Raw genomic sequence first — 6,000 nt, 5'->3', positions numbered from 1 at the left:
TACTCTCTTTCTCTCTCTCTCTCTCTCTCTCTCTCTCTCTCTCTCTCTCTCTCTCTCTCTCTCTCTCTCTCTCTCTCTCTCTCTCTCTCTCTCTCTCTCTCTCTCTCTCTCTCTCTCTGTGTGTGTGTGTGTGTGTGTGTGTGTTTGGGTGTGAAACTGACTGTCCTTCAGATTGTGACAGACAAATACATGCTGTCCTGCTAAAATGCAGCTCTCCTTTCTTCCCCCCAGGAGGATTGGCACTTTGTTAATGTTGGGCAGGAGGGAGAACTGAGGGTGGGTTAATAACTAATTTTTAAAAAATATATTTCACATATATGATTACATTTTTTACACATTGGAAGTGCAGCTCTGTCTCTACTGCGTAGTCATTGCACTGTGTGCACACTCTCTGCTCTATAGGGAGCCATAACCCCTTATAGCAGCCCGTCTCTATGGCCAGTGTGTGTGCACTTAGTCTGTACTGTCAGTGTGGTTCAGTCCTTCTCTGCCAGCTCATTCACTGCTGGACTGAAATTTCCCATGGAACTAATTTTCAGTCCTTAGTAATTGAACTCATTACAATGTTCTGCTTCGTGTGTTCCTATGGTGAAGTGTGGTGTGTTTCCCTGACTTCTGGATCTTTTGTGAAGGGTGATAGTTTTGGACTTTTTGAGGTTGAATGTCAGGGCCCAGGTCTGTCAGTACTGCTACAGCAGGTCTAGGTTCTGCTGTAGACCCTGAGCATTGGGGTACAGCAGGACCAGGTCATCTGCATACAGCAGGAATCTGAACTCTGAGTCTTATTGAGTCAGACTGGGTGCTGCTGAGCCATCTAATATGGTGACCAAGGCAGCAACTCTGTCTCACTACACGCTCCTGAGGGAAGAATTGTGTTCTTTTGTTGCTGATTTGAATTCTGCACTTCTTGTTTGTGTACATGGATTTGATAATATCAGAGATTTCAGCACCTACACCACTTTCAAGAATTTTATAGAATAGATATATGTGCCAAACTATGAAACATGCAAATATTTTGTTCTTGTTTTGGTTAACATGCGGTCAATTAGTGTGTGTAGGATGTAAATATGATCACTGGTGTAAAAATGAATCCAATTGGACTTTTTCACAAGACACTGTGTTTCATAAGCATGTCTATAAGTCTCGTATTAATGATGCTGCATAAAACCTTCCCCAGGTTACTGCTCACACAGATGCCTCTGTAATTATTAATTATTTATCTTCTCTTTAGAAAATAGGTGTTACAAGACCTTGAGTCCAGATGTCAGGGAAATAACCTACACTCAGTCTCATGTTGAATAATTTAAGAATAGCTAAATGAAATTTTTTACTTGTAAATTGAATCATCTCATTAAGTATGCCATCCGGTCTACTTGCTTTTTTGGGTTTAAGAGTGACTAATTTAAAAAAAAAATCCTGCTCAGTAATACTAATGTGTTTAATTTTTAATGATAATGTTTTGTTCCATTTTTTTGTTGTTGTTATTTGGAGTATAAATTGATTTGAAGTGTCTGACCCATATGTCTGCATTTTCTGTGTACTGATTCTGAGTGTATGTTTATAAAGTCTTAACATTTCACAGAAACAAAGTGTAATTTTTCATTCTTTGGATCTTTGTGTTTTTGATTGCATAATTGTCTTAATTTTTTTCTAATATTTTGGCATTCTGTGTCAAACCACTTATCACTAGCTGGACTTTCTCTCTCTCTCTCTCTCTCTCTCTCTCTCTCTCTCTCTCTCTCTCTCTCTCTCTCTCTCTCTCTCTCACACACACACACACACACACACACACACACACACACACACACACACACACACACACACACACACACACACAAAAACACACATCGATCTAGTGAGAAATGGAACCAAGACACTTAAATATATGTTGGGATACAGTCCTGGAGTGTCCTAAATCCTAATAATCAAATATCAATCAAATAAATCAAGTTTTATGAGCAGTTTTTTGTAACTGGCTTCATAACCCATCATCCCTTTAGGTTAAAGTTGTTTACTAAAGGGAAATAATCTAAAGGGTTACAGCTCTTAGGACCTTGTTACATACAGTATAGTTGCTTAAAGGCTCACTGTTAGCCGTTTGGCAGAACTGGGGCTTGAATCCCTCACCTTCTTATCAGTAACCCAGAACCAGTTACTGCTGAGACTCCAATGCCACAAAGGAATGGTTGTGCAACAGAAATAATTGCTGCCTCAATGCTCCAGAGTCCCTGGATCAATCCTGACCTCAGGTTACCATCTATGTGGGGATTCTGTGCATGTCCTCGCTGTGTCTGTGCGGGTTTGCCACTCATCTCCCCAAAGCTAGGCATAGATTGACTCTGCTAAATAAGTGTCCCTAGTTTTGAATAAATGTGTGTGTTGTACCCTGTAGAGTTGTACTGGTGTACCATTCACAGTGTAGTGTTCCCCAGGCCGCACTACAGTCCAGACCAGGATCAAGTATTTACTGAGGACTCCACCTACCCCACTAAATGTATGTTCAGCCCTTTTCAATCAGACAAGCACTGCTGTAGTCTGGTGGCTAAAACGGACAGGCTAGGGAGGATAAAAACACATTTTCAAATAAGTGTCATTCTGCACCTTCACTGTTACTACATATAACTTACCTGCATGTTTATTACATCATGAAGTAAGTACTGTTACTAAATATAATGTCACATCATATTCTATCACTTATTATTTCTTCGAATCTTTATTGCATATAACTTGAATGAATGAGTGCTTCAAATAATCCCCATATTTTATAGATTTCTGATGTTAACCTGGGGCATATATATATATATATATATATATAGTGACAGATCAATATTGAAAGCCCCAGTTTAACATCAAGGTTGTCAAGCATGAGGAGTTTGAAGGAAGCAAGATGAATGCAAATGAACAGGTTGGTTAAAATAAAATATTTGTCCAGCAGGGGGCATCCAAGAGCCAAAGAGACATACAGAAAATCTTGTGAAAGCTCTGTTCAAGGACACGTGCAGCTCAGACACATTTCACCAAAGCTACAAATATCAACAGGCAATTTTCAGTGAATAACTAGATGTCATCACTGCACAATTCAGTCAAGCCAAGTATCTGTGGCTTTCTGCAATACAATAACACCTCATGAATGAGTGCATAAGTAGAGTGGAGAGAGATCCATGCCCAGATCAGTGTAGGGATCTTCTTAAAGTCATCATGATGCTAGGAAATTAGGGCTCATAATCATGTTGGGGGTATGAAAAGATAGTAATAGCTGCATGTGACAGTGTGGTGGATGGACTAAAAAAAAAGGATATTTGTTGAATATAGGACACTGAACTGTACATGTATACACTCACTGTAAAAAATCCTTTGTTATTTGTGAATAAAAAAGAATCTAGAGAGAAAAGATCTATTTTAGATAAGTATACAACACTTTATACTTTGTCTCTGTATTAAATATGTCATAGGAGCAATGATCTATCAGAGAAATATAATATAAAGGTGAAAAATGAAGAGTCAATTCACTCTTATAAATTTATAATAGAATTGCAATTACTATTGACTAATCAGAATCAGAATCAGAATCAGCTTTATTGCCAGGCATGTTTTCACATGCTAGGAATTTGTTTTAGTGACAGAAGCTCCACAGCGTAACAGAATGACATATACAGTATAGTATATAGTAAAATTGTATTGTATGTACACATTTACATGTGCAGAAATATACATATACATATACAAATATGGGCAATTTGTATGTACAAATCTGCAAGTGTGAGAAAAATGTGCATTTGAAGTAACAATATATACAATTTGTATGTACAAATGTGCAATTGTGAAATGAACAACTGAAGTAAACATTATGGACAATATGTACGTATGTATGTACAGATGTGCAAATATGAAATGTGCAATCGAAATATACATAGTACAAATGCTGGAAAGCTTAAACAAACCCATTCAAATGCAGACACGAAAATAATATAATATAATTTCAAGCTGTGTATGTGCGTAGGTTTGTGTGTTTTCGTGTGTGTGTGTGTTTGTGAGAGAGAGTGAGAGAGTGAGAGACAGAGACAGAGGCAGAGTGAAATTAGAATTGGCTGCTAAATTATCAGAGCTCCACACAGGAATACACACTACACACGCTTCGCACACCCACCGAGTGCAGAAGCCAGAGTTAATCAGGCAGCTCAGTGCCAAGTCTCAGTGTGCTCCTGCTGAGAGCAAATGTAACACGGACAACACCGTGGGCATGACTAAAGCCTCGTAAAGTATATTATTTATATGTAATAGTTGGATCAAGCACGATATTTGATATTTGTTTACACTGATGTTTCATTTTTACTCCACTTCATTCTTATATCATACACTTTTAAGTGCATAGTCATTGCCATAAACAGTGGTCTCATTTTCAGGAAGGAGATCACAGCACGAAAGAATACTCTCTCTCTCTGGTTATAACACAATGACATTATTTTTTTTTCTTATACATAAGACCTACTACTTTGGTCCTTGAACCACTGGAAACACTGGAAAACAGAGGTAATATCTCGACTTCAGTAACACCACTAGACTTTTTTCTTTCATTTATAAGAGTGTTATGTTTCATTTCAGAGTGTTAAGTTTTAATGTCACTGTCCCTGTTGTCTGAGAGTTGCCTCACAAAAGTTTGTCGCAGTGCATACTGCAATACCTTATCGTTCCTTAACTCATTTTCTTCCCAAGCTGTTCCCTTACACATAAATGAACACACAGATGCCCTCAATTGACTACAGACTGTGATTGACAGAAGAGCATGTGAATGCCTTCCCCCTAATGCATTTGTTTTTGGTTATACCTGATACTTATTCCCAGAAGCCAAACTCATAGTTAAGAGAATATACAGTAAATGTAATTAAAATTCTAAGTGAAACTGTGTTTTATTATTGAAATTTCAGAATAAAATGTTGTCAATTTCAAAATCAACAACTTTCTATGTGTGAGAAAGAAGAAAAGATCTTTTAGTTTTTCTTCTGGGATTATAGAGAATGTGTTAAAGAATCTGAATGTCTGAATAAGCTATAGTTAAGTTATAGTTAACTTAAGCTATAGTTCTAATCTATACTAATGTTTCGACCAGTCTCAACTGTCTCCTAGGTCCTCACTCAAAACGTCAGTGAGCTAACAGATACACACACACACACACACACACACACACACACACACACACACACACACACACACACACACACACACACACACACACACACACACACACACACACACACACACACAGTTTAAGACTGATTACAGTGCTGCACTCTGATGTGCCCAGAAAAAAAAAACATAATGTTATATGAGCTGGGAAAAGTTGCCTTTCACTAATAATTAGAAGAAAAGCACACAGTTTCAGTAATGATCCACCTACAGCTAGAAAAGAGAATAAAGAAATGGAACAAATCCTTCACCTTAGGGCTGTTGTTCAAATCACATGTCCTTTGTTCATTCAAAAAAAAAAAGAAAAAAAAAAAAGAAAAAAGAAATCTACCAATTTTGCCATCTAACCCAATTTTAATCATTAAACTGTATTCAGTGACTCTGGGCTCTAACAAAACATCTCAAGATGAGGCATACAGATGAAAAAGAAAAAACACAAAAACATTTCCATACAATTAGTGTCTAATATGGAAAAGAGAAAAAAACTGATGACGTGTATTGTAGAAAAACAATTTTAAAAAAACAAGTTTACTGTTTCAACACTTAAAAAAAATATCTCTATTTAAATGAAAACAATGATTACACAATTTTATTAAAATAATTCAAATTCAATTCAATTTATTTGTATAGCGCTTTTAACAATTCACATTGTCTCAAAGAAGCTTTACATAAGTATAGAAACAGAATAATAACAAGTTAGTAAGAGCTGAAAATCCAGCCTTTCTTTCTTTTTTTTCTTGAAGTCAGTAAGAATAAACTTGCCACAAAAGTTTTCATAACCGAGGAATTAGTGCTTCAAGAGAGAGGAAACTGTTA

The sequence above is a fragment of the Tachysurus fulvidraco genome, chromosome 1, assembly GCF_022655615.1.
Source record: "Tachysurus fulvidraco isolate hzauxx_2018 chromosome 1, HZAU_PFXX_2.0, whole genome shotgun sequence".
NCBI classification, from domain to species: Eukaryota; Metazoa; Chordata; class Actinopteri; order Siluriformes; family Bagridae; genus Tachysurus; species Tachysurus fulvidraco.
The sequence above is the reverse complement of the archived record's forward strand: the minus strand, read 5'-3'. Positions refer to the sequence as shown.